This window comes from Electrophorus electricus, chromosome 13, assembly GCF_041902795.1.
Source record: "Electrophorus electricus isolate QZ-2024a chromosome 13, ASM4190279v1, whole genome shotgun sequence".
NCBI lineage: Eukaryota > Metazoa > Chordata > Actinopteri > Gymnotiformes > Gymnotidae > Electrophorus > Electrophorus electricus.
In genome coordinates, this window is record NC_137509.1 from 21,347,541 (window position 1) to 21,363,558 (window position 16,018).

The 16,018-nt window shown below is 36.2% G+C and overlaps 17 pseudogenes; all 17 read left to right on the forward strand.

Moving 5' to 3' along the window:
* Positions 1–150: 150 nt before the first annotated feature.
* On the forward strand, positions 151–269 carry LOC145649723 (5S ribosomal RNA; annotated as a pseudogene).
* A 793-nt stretch (positions 270–1,062) lies between these two features.
* On the forward strand, positions 1,063–1,181 carry LOC145649656 (5S ribosomal RNA; annotated as a pseudogene).
* A 680-nt stretch (positions 1,182–1,861) lies between these two features.
* LOC145645150 (5S ribosomal RNA) lies at positions 1,862–1,980 on the forward strand (annotated as a pseudogene).
* Positions 1,981–2,550: 570 nt separating this feature from the next.
* Positions 2,551–2,669, forward strand: LOC145644224 (5S ribosomal RNA; annotated as a pseudogene).
* Positions 2,670–3,460: 791 nt separating this feature from the next.
* Positions 3,461–3,579, forward strand: LOC145644023 (5S ribosomal RNA; annotated as a pseudogene).
* Positions 3,580–4,149: 570 nt separating this feature from the next.
* LOC145644225 (5S ribosomal RNA) lies at positions 4,150–4,268 on the forward strand (annotated as a pseudogene).
* Positions 4,269–5,059: 791 nt separating this feature from the next.
* On the forward strand, positions 5,060–5,178 carry LOC145644025 (5S ribosomal RNA; annotated as a pseudogene).
* Positions 5,179–5,748: 570 nt separating this feature from the next.
* On the forward strand, positions 5,749–5,867 carry LOC145644227 (5S ribosomal RNA; annotated as a pseudogene).
* Positions 5,868–6,658: 791 nt separating this feature from the next.
* Positions 6,659–6,777, forward strand: LOC145644026 (5S ribosomal RNA; annotated as a pseudogene).
* A 570-nt stretch (positions 6,778–7,347) lies between these two features.
* On the forward strand, positions 7,348–7,466 carry LOC145644361 (5S ribosomal RNA; annotated as a pseudogene).
* Positions 7,467–8,258: 792 nt separating this feature from the next.
* Positions 8,259–8,377, forward strand: LOC145647708 (5S ribosomal RNA; annotated as a pseudogene).
* A 793-nt stretch (positions 8,378–9,170) lies between these two features.
* On the forward strand, positions 9,171–9,289 carry LOC145647709 (5S ribosomal RNA; annotated as a pseudogene).
* Positions 9,290–10,081: 792 nt separating this feature from the next.
* LOC145648513 (5S ribosomal RNA) lies at positions 10,082–10,200 on the forward strand (annotated as a pseudogene).
* Positions 10,201–10,991: 791 nt separating this feature from the next.
* On the forward strand, positions 10,992–11,110 carry LOC145648514 (5S ribosomal RNA; annotated as a pseudogene).
* A 791-nt stretch (positions 11,111–11,901) lies between these two features.
* On the forward strand, positions 11,902–12,020 carry LOC145644378 (5S ribosomal RNA; annotated as a pseudogene).
* Positions 12,021–13,501: 1,481 nt separating this feature from the next.
* Positions 13,502–13,620, forward strand: LOC145648492 (5S ribosomal RNA; annotated as a pseudogene).
* Positions 13,621–15,321: 1,701 nt separating this feature from the next.
* LOC145648493 (5S ribosomal RNA) lies at positions 15,322–15,440 on the forward strand (annotated as a pseudogene).
* The last annotated feature ends 578 nt before the right edge of the window (positions 15,441–16,018 follow it).

The window sequence follows — 16,018 nt, forward strand, 5'->3', positions numbered from 1 at the left end:
ATATCAGATGTTGTAAGATTTTATTGCATCATTTAATTTACTTTCAAGATAACATTCTAGAATGTCAAGTGCAGGGATTAATAAAAAAAATTGTTAGATTGGTCTTTGATCATATTTGCTATAATTAGGCAATTTGAGGAAGTCTTTAAGGCTTACGGCCACACCAGCTTGAGAACGCCCAATCTCATCTGACCTTGGAAGCTAAGTAAGTTTGGGCCTGGATAGTACTGAGGTGGGACCCTACCTAGGAATACCAGGTGCTGTAACCTTTTCTTGCATCACTTTAATTTACTTTCAAGATGACATGCTCAAATGTGAAGTGCAGTGATTAATAAAAAAAACTCTCTGTTAGCACATGGGAATAGCAGATGCTGTAAGTTTTTTTTGCATCACTTTCATTTACTCTCCAACTCACATGCCTGAATGTGAAGTGCAGTGATTCATCAAAAAACTATCTGTTAGCAGCTTGGACTACGAGATGCTGTAAGCTTCTCTTGCATCACTTTAATTTACTTTTAAGATGACATGCTAGGATGTGAAGTGCAGTGATTAATTAAGAAAAACTATCTGTTAGCACCATGGGAATAGCAGATGCTGTAAGTTTTTGTTGCATCACTTTAATTTAATCTGCAACTGACACGCTTGTATGTGAAGTGTACAGATTAAATAGAAATCTTTTAGTACCAGGGAATAGCAGGTGCTGTAAGATTTTATTGCATCCCTTTAATTTATGTTCAAGCTATCATGTTCAAATTTGAAGTGCAGTGAATAATTAAATCAAACTATCTGCTAGCACCTGGGAATAGCAGATGCTGTAAGTTTTTATTGCATCACTTTAATTTACTCTCCAACTGACATGGTTGAATGTGAAGTGCAGTGATTAATAAAAAAACTGTCTGGTAGTGCCTCCGTATACCAGATGTTGTAAGCTTTTATTGCATCATTTAATTTACTTTCAAGATAACATTCTAAAATGTCAAGTGCAGGGATTAATAAAAAAAATTGTCAGATTGGTCTTTGATCATATTTGCTATGATTAGGCAATTTGAGGAAGTCTTTAAGGCTTACGGCCACACCAGCTTGAGAACGCCCAATCTCATCTGACCTTGGAAGCTAAGTAAGTTTGGTCCTGGATAGTACTGAGGTGGGACCCTACCTAGGAATACCAGGTGCTGTAAGCTTTTCTTGCATCACTTTAATTTATTTTCAAGCTGACATGCTCAAATGTGAAGTGCAGTGATTAATAAAAAAAACTATCTGTTAGCACATGGGAATAGCAGATGCTGTAAGTTTTTTTTGCATCACTTTCATTTACTCTCCAACTCACATGCCTGAATGTGAAGTGCAGTGATTCATCAAAAAACTATCTGTTAGCAGCTTGGACTACGAGATGCTGTAAGCTTCTCTTGCATCACTTTAATTTACTTTTAAGATGACATGCTAGGATGTGAAGTGCAGTGATTAATTAAAAAAAACTATCTGTTAGCACCTGGGAATAGCAGATGCTGTAAATTTTTGTTGCATCACTTTAATTTAATCTGCAACTGACATGCTTGTATGTGAAGTGTACAGATTAAATAGAAATCTTTTAGTAACAGGGAATAGGAGGTGCTGTAAGATTTTATTGCATCACTTTAATTTACTCTCCAACTGACATGCTTGAATGTGAAGTGCAGTGATTAATAAAAAAACTGTCTGTTAGTGCCTCCGTATACCAGATGTTGTAAGCTTTTATTGCATCATTTAATTTACTTTCAAGATAACATTCTACAATGTCAAGTGCAGGGATTAATAAAAAAAATTGTCAGATTGGTCTTTGATCATATTTGCTATGATTAGGCAATTTGAGTAAGTGTTTAAGGCTTACGGCCACACCAGCTTGAGAACGACCAGTCTCGTCTGACCTTGGAAGCGAAACAAGTTTGGGCCTGGATAGTACTGAGGTGAGACCCTATCTAGGAATACCAGGTGCTGTAAGCTTTTCTTGCATCACTTTAATTTACTTTCAAGATGACATGCTAGGATGTGAAGTGCAGTGATTAATAAAAAAAACTATCTGTTAGCACCTGGGAATAGCAAATGCTGTAAATTTTTGTTGCATCACTTTAATTTAATCTGCAACTGACATGCTTGTATGTGAAGTGTACAGATTAAATAGAAATCTTTTAGTACCAGGGAATAGCAGGTGCTGTAAGATTTTATTGCATCCCTTTAATTTATGTTCAAGCTATCATGTTCAAATTTGAAGTGCAGTGAATAATTAAATCAAACTATCTGCTAGCACCTGGGAATAGCAGATGCTGTAAGTTTTTATTGCATCACTTTAATTTACTCTCCAACTGACATGCTTGAATGTGAAGTGCAGTGATTAATAAAAAAACTGTCTGGTAGTGCCTCCGTATACCAGATGTTGTAAGCTTTTATTGCATCATTTAATTTACTTTCAAGATAACATTCTACAATGTCAAGTGCAGGGATTAATAAAAAAAATTGTCAGATTGGTCTTTGATCATATTTGCTATGATTAGGCAATTTGAGTAAGTGTTTAAGGCTTATGGCCACACCAGCTTGAGAACCCCCAATCTCATCTGACCTTGGAAGCTGAACAACTTTGGGCCTGGATAGTACTGAGGTGGGACCCTACCTAGGAATACCAGGTGCTGTAAGCTTTTCTTGCATCACTTTAATTTACTTTCAAGCTGACATGCTCAAATGTGAAGTGCAGTGATTAAGAAAAAAAACTATCTGTTAGCACATGGGAATAGCAGATGCTGTAAGTTTTTTTTGCATCACTTGCATTTACTCTCCAACTCACATGCCTGAATGTGAAGTGCAGTGATTCATCAAAAAACTATCTGTTAGCAGCTTGGACTACGAGATGCTGTAAGCTTCTCTTGCATCACTTTAATTTACTTTTAAGATGACATGCTAGGATGTGAAGTGCAGTGATTAATTAAAAAAACTGTCTGTTAGCACCTGGGAATAGCAGATGCTGTAAGTTTTTGTTGCATCACTTTAATTTAATCTGCAACTGACATGCTTGTTTGTGAAGTGTACAGATTAAATAGAAATCTTTTAGTACCAGGGAATAGCAGGTGCTGTAAGATTTTATTGCATCCCTTTAATTTATGTTCAAGCTATCATGTTCAAATTTGAAGTGCAGTGAATAATTAAATCAAACTATCTGCTAGCACCTGGGAATAGCAGATGCTGTAAGTTTTTATTGCATCACTTTAATTTACTCTCCAACTGACATGCTTGAATGTGAAGTGCAGTGATTAATAAAAAAACTGTCTGTTAGTGCCTCCGTATACCAGATGTTGTAACCTTTTATTGCATCATTTAATTTACTTTCAAGATAACATTCTACAATGTCAAGTGCAGGGATTAATAAAAAAAATTGTCAGATTGGTCTTTGATCATATTTGCTATGATTAGGCAATTTGAGTAAGTGTTTAAGGCTTACGGCCACACCAGCTTGAGAACGACCAGTCTCGTCTGACCTTGGAAGCGAAACAAGTTTGGGCCTGGATAGTACTGAGGTGGGACCCTATCTAGGAATACCAGGTGCTGTAAGCTTTTCTTGCATCACTTTAATTTACTTTCAAGATGACATGCTAGGATGTGAAGTGCAGTGATTAATAAAAAAAACTATCTGTTAGCACCTGGGAATAGCAAATGCTGTAAATTTTTGTTGCATCACTTTAATTTAATCTGCAACTGACATGCTTGTATGTGAAGTGTACAGATTAAATAGAAATCTTTTAGTACCAGGGAATAGCAGGTGCTGTAAGATTTTATTGCATCCCTTTAATTTATGTTCAAGCTATCATGTTCAAATTTGAAGTGCAGTGAATAATTAAATCAAACTATCTGCTAGCACCTGGGAATAGCAGATGCTGTAAGTTTTTATTGCATCACTTTAATTTACTCTCCAACTGACATGCTTGAATGTGAAGTGCAGTGATTAATAAAAAAACTGTCTGGTAGTGCCTCCGTATACCAGATGTTGTAAGCTTTTATTGCATCATTTAATTTACTTTCAAGATAACATTCTACAATGTCAAGTGCAGGGATTAATAAAAAAAATTGTCAGATTGGTCTTTGATCATATTTGCTATGATTAGGCAATTTGAGTAAGTGTTTAAGGCTTATGGCCACACCAGCTTGAGAACCCCCAATCTCATCTGACCTTGGAAGCTGAACAACTTTGGGCCTGGATAGTACTGAGGTGGGACCCTACCTAGGAATACCAGGTGCTGTAAGCTTTTCTTGCATCACTTTAATTTACTTTCAAGCTGACATGCTCAAATGTGAAGTGCAGTGATTAAGAAAAAAAACTATCTGTTAGCACATGGGAATAGCAGATGCTGTAAGTTTTTTTTGCATCACTTTCATTTACTCTCCAACTCACATGCCTGAATGTGAAGTGCAGTGATTCATCAAAAAACTATCTGTTAGCAGCTTGGACTACGAGATGCTGTAAGCTTCTCTTGCATCACTTTAATTTACTTTTAAGATGACATGCTAGGATGTGAAGTGCAGTGATTAATTAAAAAAACTGTCTGTTAGCACCTGGGAATAGCAGATGCTGTAAGTTTTTGTTGCATCACTTTAATTTAATCTGCAACTGACATGCTTGTTTGTGAAGTGTACAGATTAAATAGAAATCTTTTAGTACCAGGGAATAGCAGGTGCTGTAAGATTTTATTGCATCCCTTTAATTTATGTTCAAGCTATCATGTTCAAATTTGAAGTGCAGTGAATAATTAAATCAAACTATCTGCTAGCACCTGGGAATAGCAGATGCTGTAAGTTTTTATTGCATCACTTTAATTTACTCTCCAACTGACATGCTTGAATGTGAAGTGCAGTGATTAATAAAAAAACTGTCTGTTAGTGCCTCCGTATACCAGATGTTGTAACCTTTTATTGCATCATTTAATTTACTTTCAAGATAACATTCTACAATGTCAAGTGCAGGGATTAATAAAAAAAATTGTCAGATTGGTCTTTGATCATATTTGCTATGATTAGGCAATTTGAGTAAGTGTTTAAGGCTTACGGCCACACCAGCTTGAGAACGACCAGTCTCGTCTGACCTTGGAAGCGAAACAAGTTTGGGCCTGGATAGTACTGAGGTGGGACCCTATCTAGGAATACCAGGTGCTGTAAGCTTTTCTTGCATCACTTTAATTTACTTTCAAGATGACATGCTAGGATGTGAAGTGCAGTGATTAATAAAAAAAACTATCTGTTAGCACCTGGGAATAGCAAATGCTGTAAATTTTTGTTGCATCACTTTAATTTAATCTGCAACTGACATGCTTGTATGTGAAGTGTACAGATTAAATAGAAATCTTTTAGTACCAGGGAATAGCAGGTGCTGTAAGATTTTATTGCATCCCTTTAATTTATGTTCAAGCTATCATGTTCAAATTTGAAGTGCAGTGAATAATTAAATCAAACTATCTGCTAGCACCTGGGAATAGCAGATGCTGTAAGTTTTTATTGCATCACTTTAATTTACTCTCCAACTGACATGCTTGAATGTGAAGTGCAGTGATTAATAAAAAAACTGTCTGGTACTGCCTCCGTATACCAGATGTTGTAAGCTTTTATTGCATCATTTAATTTACTTTCAAGATAACATTCTACAATGTCAAGTGCAGGGATTAATAAAAAAAATTGTCAGATTGGTCTTTGATCATATTTGCTATGATTAGGCAATTTGAGTAAGTGTTTAAGGCTTATGGCCACACCAGCTTGAGAACCCCCAATCTCATCTGACCTTGGAAGCTGAACAACTTTGGGCCTGGATAGTACTGAGGTGGGACCCTACCTAGGAATACCAGGTGCTGTAAGCTTTTCTTGCATCACTTTAATTTACTTTCAAGCTGACATGCTCAAATGTGAAGTGCAGTGATTAAGAAAAAAAACTATCTGTTAGCACATGGGAATAGCAGATGCTGTAAGTTTTTTTTGCATCACTTGCATTTACTCTCCAACTCACATGCCTGAATGTGAAGTGCAGTGATTCATCAAAAAACTATCTGTTAGCAGCTTGGACTACGAGATGCTGTAAGCTTCTCTTGCATCACTTTAATTTACTTTTAAGATGACATGCTAGGATGTGAAGTGCAGTGATTAATTAAAAAAACTGTCTGTTAGCACCTGGGAATAGCAGATGCTGTAAGTTTTTGTTGCATCACTTTAATTTAATCTGCAACTGACATGCTTGTTTGTGAAGTGTACAGATTAAATAGAAATCTTTTAGTACCAGGGAATAGCAGGTGCTGTAAGATTTTATTGCATCCCTTTAATTTATGTTCAAGCTATCATGTTCAAATTTGAAGTGCAGTGAATAATTAAATCAAACTATCTGCTAGCACCTGGGAATAGCAGATGCTGTAAGTTTTTATTGCATCACTTTAATTTACTCTCCAACTGACATGCTTGAATGTGAAGTGCAGTGATTAATAAAAAAACTGTCTGTTAGTGCCTCCGTATACCAGATGTTGTAACCTTTTATTGCATCATTTAATTTACTTTCAAGATAACATTCTACAATGTCAAGTGCAGGGATTAATAAAAAAAATTGTCAGATTGGTCTTTGATCATATTTGCTATGATTAGGCAATTTGAGTAAGTGTTTAAGGCTTACGGCCACACCAGCTTGAGAACGACCAGTCTCGTCTGACCTTGGAAGCGAAACAAGTTTGGGCCTGGATAGTACTGAGGTGGGACCCTATCTAGGAATACCAGGTGCTGTAAGCTTTTCTTGCATCACTTTAATTTACTTTCAAGATGACATGCTAGGATGTGAAGTGCAGTGATTAATAAAAAAAACTATCTGTTAGCACCTGGGAATAGCAAATGCTGTAAATTTTTGTTGCATCACATTAATTTAATCTGCAACTGACATGCTTGTATGTGAAGTGTACAGATTAAATAGAAATCTTTTAGTACCAGGGAATAGCAGGTGCTGTAAGATTTTATTGCATCCCTTTAATTTATGTTCAAGCTATCATGTTCAAATTTGAAGTGCAGTGAATAATTAAATCAAACTATCTGCTAGCACCTGGGAATAGCAGATGCTGTAAGTTTTTATTGCATCACTTTAATTTACTCTCCAACTAACATGCTTGAATGTGAAGTGCAGTGATTAATAAAAAAACTGTCTGGTAGTGCCTCCGTATACCAGATGTTGTAAGCTTTTATTGCATCATTTAATTTACTTTCAAGATAACATTCTACAATGTCAAGTGCAGGGATTAATAAAAAAAATTGTCAGATTGGTCTTTGATCATATTTGCTATGATTAGGCAATTTGAGTAAGTGTTTAAGGCTTATGGCCACACCAGCTTGAGAACCCCCAATCTCATCTGACCTTGGAAGCTGAACAACTTTGGGCCTGGATAGTACTGAGGTGGGACCCTACCTTGGAATACCAGGTGCTGTAAGCTTTTCTTGCATCACTTTAATTTACTTTCAAGCTGACATGCTCAAATGTGAAGTGCAGTGATTAAGAAAAAAAACTATCTGTTAGCACATGGGAATAGCAGATGCTGTAAGTTTTTTTTGCATCACTTGCATTTACTCTCCAACTCACATGCCTGAATGTGAAGTGCAGTGATTCATCAAAAAACTATCTGTTAGCACCTTGGACTACGAGATGCTGTAAGCTTCTCTTGCATCACTTTAATTTACTTTTAAGATGACATGCTAGGATGTGAAGTGCAGTGATTAATTAAAAAAAACTGTCTGTTAGCACCTGGGAATAGCAGATGCTGTAAGTTTTTGTTGCATCACTTTAATTTAATCTGCAACTGACATGCTTGTATGTGAAGTGTACAGATTAAATAGAAATCTTTTAGTACCAGGGAATAGCAGGTGCTGTAAGATTTTATTGCATCCCTTTAATTTATGTTCAAGCTATCATGTTCAAATTTGAAGTGCAGTGAATAATTAAATCAAACTATCTGCTAGCACCTGGGAATAGCAGATGCTGTAAGTTTTTATTGCATCACTTTAATTTACTCTCCAACTGACATGCTTGAATGTGAAGTGCAGTGATTAATAAAAAAACTGTCTGTTAGTGCCTCCGTATACCAGATGTTGTAAGATTTTATTGCATCATTTAATTTACTTTCAAGATAACATTCTAGAATGTCAAGTGCAGGGATTAATAAAAAAAATTGTCAGATTGGTCTTTGATCATATTTGCTATGATTAGGCAATTTGAGGAAGTCTTTAAGGCTTACGGCCACACCAGCTTGAGAACGCCCAATCTCATCTGACCTTGGAAGCTAAGTAAGTTTGGGCCTGGATAGTACTGAGGTGGGACCCTACCTAGGAATACCAGGTGCTGTAAGCTTTTCTTGCATCACTTTAATTTATTTTCAAGCTGACATGCTCAAATGTGAAGTGCAGTGATTAATAAAAAAAACTATCTGTTAGCACATGGGAATAGCAGATGCTGTAAGTTTTTTTTGCATCACTTTCATTTACTCTCCAACTCACATGCCTGAATGTGAAGTGCAGTGATTCATCAAAAAACTATCTGTTAGCAGCTTGGACTACGAGATGCTGTAAGCTTCTCTTGCATCACTTTAATTTACTTTTAAGATGACATGCTAGGATGTGAAGTGCAGTGATTAATTAAAAAAAAACTGTCTGTTAGCACCTGGGAATAGCAGATGCTGTAAGTTTTTGTTGCATCACTTTAATTTAATCTGCAACTGACATGCTTGTTTGTGAAGTGTACAGATTAAATAGAAATCTTTTAGTACCAGGGAATAGCAGGTGCTGTAAGATTTTATTGCATCCCTTTAATTTATGTTCAAGCTATCATGTTCAAATTTGAAGTGCAGTGAATAATTAAATCAAACTATCTGCTAGCACCTGGGAATAGCAGATGCTGTAAGTTTTTATTGCATCACTTTAATTTACTCTCCAACTGACATGCTTGAATGTGAAGTGCAGTGATTAATAAAAAAACTGTCTGTTAGTGCCTCCGTGTACCAGATGTTGTAAGATTTTATTGCATCATTTAATTTACTTTCAAGATAACATTCTAGAATGTCAAGTGCAGGGATTAATAAAAAAAATTGTCAGATTGGTCTTTGATCATATTTGCTATGATTAGGCAATTTGAGGAAGCTTTTAAGGCTTACGGCCACACCAGCTTGAGAACGCCCAATCTCATCTGACCTTGGAAGCTAAGTAAGTTTGGGCCTGGATAGTACTGAGGTGGGACCCTACCTAGGAATACCAGGTGCTGTAAGCTTTTCATGCATCACTTTAATTTATTTTCAAGCTGACATGCTCAAATGTGAAGTGCAGTGATTAATAAAAAAAACTATCTGTTAGCACATGGGAATAGCAGATGCTGTAAGTTTTTTTTGCATCACTTTCAATTACTCTCTAACTCACATGCCTGAATGTGAAGTGCAGTGATTCATCAAAAAACTATCTGTTAGCAGCGTGGACTACGAGATGCTGTAAGCTTCTCTTGCATCACTTTAATTTACTTTTAAGATGACATGCTAGGATGTGAAGTGCAGTGATTAATTAAAAAAAACTATCTGTTAGCACCTGGGAATAGCAGATGCTGTAAGTTTTTGTTGCATCACTTTAATTTAATCTGCAACTGACATGCTTGTATGTGAAGTGTACAGATTAAATAGAAATCTTTTAGTAACAGGGAATAGCAGGTGCTGTAAGATTTTATTGCATCCCTTTAATTTATGTTCAAGCTATCATGTTCAAATTTGAAGTGCAGTGAATGATTAAATCAAACTATCTGCTAGCACCTAGGAATAGCAGATGCTGTAAGTTTTTATTGCATCACTTTAATTTACTCTCCAACTGACATGCTTGAATGTGAAGTGCAGTGATTAATAAAAAAACTGTCTGTTAGTGCCTCCGTATACCAGATGTTGTAAGCTTTTATTGCATCATTTAATTTACTTTCAAGATAACATTCTACAATGTCAAGTGCAGGGATTAATAAAAAAAATTGTCAGATTGGTCTTTGATCATATTTGCTATGATTAGGCAATTTGAGGAAGTCTTTAAGGCTTACGGCCACACCAGCTTGAGAACGCCCAATCTCATCTGACCTTGGAAGCTAAATAAGTTTGGGCCTGGATAGTACTGAGGTGGGACCCTACCTAGGAATACCAGGTGCTGTAAGCTTTTCTTGCATCACTTTAATTTACTTTCAAGCTGACATGCTCAAATGTGAAGTGCAGTGATTAAGAAAAAAAAACTATCTGTTAGCACATGGGAATAGCACATGCTGTAAGTTTTTTTTGCATCACTTTCATTTACTCTCCAACTCACATGCCTGAATGTGAAGTGCAGTGATTCATCAAAAAACTATCTGTTAGCAGCGTGGACTACGAGATGCTGTAAGCTTCTCTTGCATCACTTTAATTTACTTTTAAGATGACATGCTAGGATGTGAAGTGCAGTGATTAATTAAAAAAAACTGTCTGTTAGCATCTGGGAATAGCAGATGCATTAAGTTTTTGTTGCATCACTTTAATTTAATCTGCAACTGACATGCTTGTATGTGAAGTGTACAGATTAAATAGAAATCTTTTAGTACCAGGGAATAGCAGGTGCTGTAAGATTTTATTGCATCCCTTTAATTTATGTTCAAGCTTCATGTTCAAATTTGAACTGCAGTGAATAATTAAATCAAACTATCTGCTAGCACCTGGGAATAGCAGATGCTGTAAGTTTTTATTGCATCACTTTAATTTACTCTCCAACTGACATGCTTGAATGTGAAGTGCAGAGATTAAAAAAAAACTGTCTGTTAGTGCCTCCGTATACCAGATGTTGTAAGCTTTTATTGCATCATTTAATTTACTTTCAAGATAACATTCTACAATGTCAAGTGCAGGGATTAATAAAAAAAATTGTCAGATTGGTCTTTGATCATATTTGCTATGATTAGGCAATTTGAGGAAGTCTTTAAGGCTTACGGCCACACCAGCTTGAGAACGCCCAATCTCATCTGACCTTGGAAGCTAAATAAGTTTGGGCCTGGATAGTACTGAGGTGGGACCCTACCTAGGAATACCAGGTGCTGTAAGCTTTTCTTGCATCACTTTAATTTACTTTCAAGCTGACATGCTCAAATGTGAAGTGCAGTGATTAAGAAAAAAAAACTATCTGTTAGCACATGGGAATAGCACATGCTGTAAGTTTTTTTTGCATCACTTTCATTTACTCTCCAACTCACATGCCTGAATGTGAAGTGCAGTGATTCATCAAAAAACTATCTGTTAGCAGCGTGGACTACGAGATGCTGTAAGCTTCTCTTGCATCACTTTAATTTACTTTTAAGATGACATGCTAGGATGTGAAGTGCAGTGATTAATTAAAAAAAACTGTCTGTTAGCATCTGGGAATAGCAGATGCATTAAGTTTTTGTTGCATCACTTTAATTTAATCTGCAACTGACATGCTTGTATGTGAAGTGTACAGATTAAATAGAAATCTTTTAGTACCAGGGAATAGCAGGTGCTGTAAGATTTTATTGCATCCCTTTAATTTATGTTCAAGCTTCATGTTCAAATTTGAACTGCAGTGAATAATTAAATCAAACTATCTGCTAGCACCTGGGAATAGCAGATGCTGTAAGTTTTTATTGCATCACTTTAATTTACTCTCCAACTGACATGCTTGAATGTGAAGTGCAGAGATTAAAAAAAAACTGTCTGTTAGTGCCTCCGTATACCAGATGTTGTAAGCTTTTATTGCATCATTTAATTTACTTTCAAGATAACTTTCTAGAATGTCAAGTGCAGGGATTAATAAAAAAAATTGTCAGATTGGTCTTTGATCATATTTGCTATGATTAGGCAATTTGAGTAAGTGTTTAAGGCTTACGGCCACACCAGCTTGAGAACGTCCAATCTCATCTGACCTTGGAAGCTGAACAACTTTGGGCCTGGATAGTACTGAGGTGGGACCCTACCTAGGAATACCAGGTGCTGTAAGCTTTTCTTGCATCACTCTAATTTACTTTCAAGCTGACATGCTCAAATGTGAAGTGCAGTGATTAATAAAAAAAACTATCTGTTAGCACATGGGAATAGCAGATGCTGTAAGTTTTTTTTGCATCACTTTCATTTACTCTCCAACTCACATGCCTGAATGTGAAGTGCAGTGATTCATCAAAAACTATCTGTTAGCAGCTTGGACTACGAGATGCTGTAAGCTTCTCTTGCATCACTTTAATTTACTTTTAAGATGACATGCTAGGATGTGAAGTGCAGTGATTAATTAAAAAAAACTATCTGTTAGCACCTGGGAATAGCAGATGCTGTAAGTTTTTGTTGCATCACTTTAATTTAATCTGCAACTGACATGCTTGTATGTGAAGTGTACAGATTAAATAGAAATCTTTTAGTACCAGGGAATAGCAGGTGCTGTAAGATTTTATTGCATCCCTTTAATTTATGTTCAAGCTATCATGTTCAAATTTGAAGTGGAGTGAATAATTAAATCAAACTATCTGCTAGCACCTGGGAATAGCAGATGCTGTAAGTTTTTATTGCATCACTTTAATTTACTCTCCAACTGACATGCTTGAATGTGAAATGCAGTGATTAAAAAAAAACTGTCTGTTAGTGCCTCCGAATACCAGATGTTGTAAGCTTTTATTGCATCATTTAATTTACTTTCAAGATAACATTCTAGAATGTCAAGTGCAGGGATTAATAAAAAAAATTGTCAGATTGGTCTTTGATCATATTTGCTATGATTAGGCAATTAGAGTAAGTGTTTAAGGCTTACGGCCACACCAGCTTGAGAACGTCCAATCTCATCTGACCTTGGAAACTGAACCACGTTGGGCCTGGATAGTACTGAGGTGGGACCCTACCTAGGAATACCAGGTGCTGTAACCTTTTCTTGCATCACTTTAATTTACTTTCAAGCTGACATGCTCAAATGTGAAGTGCAGTGATTAATAAAAAAAACTCTATGTTAGCACATGGGAATAGCAGATGCTGTAAGTTTTTTTTGCATCACTTTCATTTACTCTCCAACTCACGTGCCTGAATGTGAAGTGCAGTGATTCATCAAAAAACTATCTGTTAGCAGCTTGGACTAGGAGATGCTGTAAGCTTCTCTTGCATCACTTTAATTTACTTTTAAGATGACATGCTAGGATGTGAAGTGCAGTGATTAATAAAAAAAAACTATCTGCTAGCACCTGGGAATAGCAGATGCAGTAAGTTTTTATTGCATCACTTTAATTTACTCTCCAACTGACATGCTTGAATGTGAAGTGCAGTGATTAAAAAAAACTGTCTGTTAGTGCCTCCGTATACCAGATGTTGTAAGATTTTATTGCATCATTTAATTTACTTTCAAGATAACATTCTAGAATGTCAAGTGCAGGGATTAATAAAAAAAATTGTTAGATTGGTCTTTGATCATATTTGCTATGATTAGGCAATTTGAGGAAGTCTTTAAGGCTTACGGCCACACCATCTTGAGAACGCCCAATCTCATCTGACCTTGGAAGCTAAGTAAGTTTGGGCCTGGATAGTACTGAGGTGGGACCCTACCTAGGAATACCAGGTGCTGTAAGCTTTTCTTGCATCACTCTAATTTACTTTCAAGCTGACATGCTCAAATGTGAAGTGCAGTGATTAATAAAAAAAACTATCTGTTAGCACATGGGAATAGCAGATGCTGTAAGTTTTTTTTGCATCACTTTCATTTACTCTCCAACTCACATGCCTGAATGTGAAGTGCAGTGATTCATCAAAAACTATCTGTTAGCAGCTTGGACTACGAGATGCTGTAAGCTTCTCTTGCATCACTTTAATTTACTTTCAAGCTGACATGCTCAAATGTGAAGTGCAGTGATTAATAAAAAAAACTATCTGTTAGCACATGGGAATAGCAGATGCTGTAAGTTTTTTTTGCATCACTTTCATTTACTCTCCAACTCACATGCCTGAATGTGAAGTGCAGTGATTCATCAAAAACTATCTGTTAGCAGCTTGGACTACGAGATGCTGTAAGCTTCTCTTGCATCACTTTAATTTACTTTTAAGATGACATGCTAGGATGTGAAGTGCAGTGATTAATTAAAAAAAACTATCTGTTAGCACCTGGGAATAGCAGATGCTGTAAGTTTTTGTTGCATCACTTTAATTTAATCTGCAACTGACATGCTTGTATGTGAAGTGTACAGATTAAATAGAAATCTTTTAGTACCAGGGAATAGCAGGTGCTGTAAGATTTTATTGCATCCCTTTAATTTATGTTCAAGCTATCATGTTCAAATTTGAAGTGGAGTGAATAATTAAATCAAACTATCTGCTAGCACCTGGGAATAGCAGATGCTGTAAGTTTTTATTGCATCACTTTAATTTACTCTCCAACTGACATGCTTGAATGTGAAATGCAGTGATTAAAAAAAAACTGTCTGTTAGTGCCTCCGAATACCAGATGTTGTAAGCTTTTATTGCATCATTTAATTTACTTTCAAGATAACATTCTAGAATGTCAAGTGCAGGGATTAATAAAAAAAATTGTCAGATTGGTCTTTGATCATATTTGCTATGATTAGGCAATTAGAGTAAGTGTTTAAGGCTTACGGCCACACCAGCTTGAGAACGTCCAATCTCATCTGACCTTGGAAACTGAACCACGTTGGGCCTGGATAGTACTGAGGTGGGACCCTACCTAGGAATACCAGGTGCTGTAACCTTTTCTTGCATCACTTTAATTTACTTTCAAGCTGACATGCTCAAATGTGAAGTGCAGTGATTAATAAAAAAAACTCTATGTTAGCACATGGGAATAGCAGATGCTGTAAGTTTTTTTTGCATCACTTTCATTTACTCTCCAACTCACGTGCCTGAATGTGAAGTGCAGTGATTCATCAAAAAACTATCTGTTAGCAGCTTAGACTAGGAGATGCTGTAAGCTTCTCTTGCATCACTTTAATTTACTTTTAAGATGACATGCTAGGATGTGAAGTGCAGTGATTAATAAAAAAAAACTATCTGCTAGCACCTGGGAATAGCAGATGCAGTAAGTTTTTATTGCATCACTTTAATTTACTCTCCAACTGACATGCTTGAATGTGAAGTGCAGTGATTAAAAAAAACTGTCTGTTAGTGCCTCCGTATACCAGATGTTGTAAGATTTTATTGCATCATTTAATTTACTTTCAAGATAACATTCTAGAATGTCAAGTGCAGGGATTAATAAAAAAAATTGTTAGATTGGTCTTTGATCATATTTGCTATGATTAGGCAATTTGAGGAAGTCTTTAAGGCTTACGGCCACACCATCTTGAGAACGCCCAATCTCATCTGACCTTGGAAGCTAAGTAAGTTTGGGCCTGGATAGTACTGAGGTGGGACCCTACCTAGGAATACCAGGTGCTGTAAGCTTTTCTTGCATCACTCTAATTTACTTTCAAGCTGACATGCTCAAATGTGAAGTGCAGTGATTAATAAAAAAAACTATCTGTTAGCACATGGGAATAGCAGATGCTGTAAGTTTTTTTTGCATCACTTTCATTTACTCTCCAACTCACATGCCTGAATGTGAAGTGCAGTGATTCATCAAAAACTATCTGTTAGCAGCTTGGACTACGAGATGCTGTAAGCTTCTCTTGCATCACTTTAATTTACTTTTAAGATGACATGCTAGGATGTGAAGTGCAGTGATTAATTAAAAAAAACTATCTGTTAGCACCTGGGAATAGCAGATGCTGTAAGTTTTTGTTGCATCACTTTAATTTAATCTGCAACTGACATGCTTGTATGTGAAGTGTACAGATTAAATAGAAATCTTTTAGTACCAGGGAATAGCAGGTGCTGTAAGATTTTATTGCATCCCTTTAATTTATGTTCAAGCTATCATGTTCAAATTTGAAGTGCAGTGAATAATTAAATCAAACTATCTGCTAGCACCTGGGAATAGCAGATGCTGTAAGTTTTTATTGCATCACTTTAATTTACTCTCC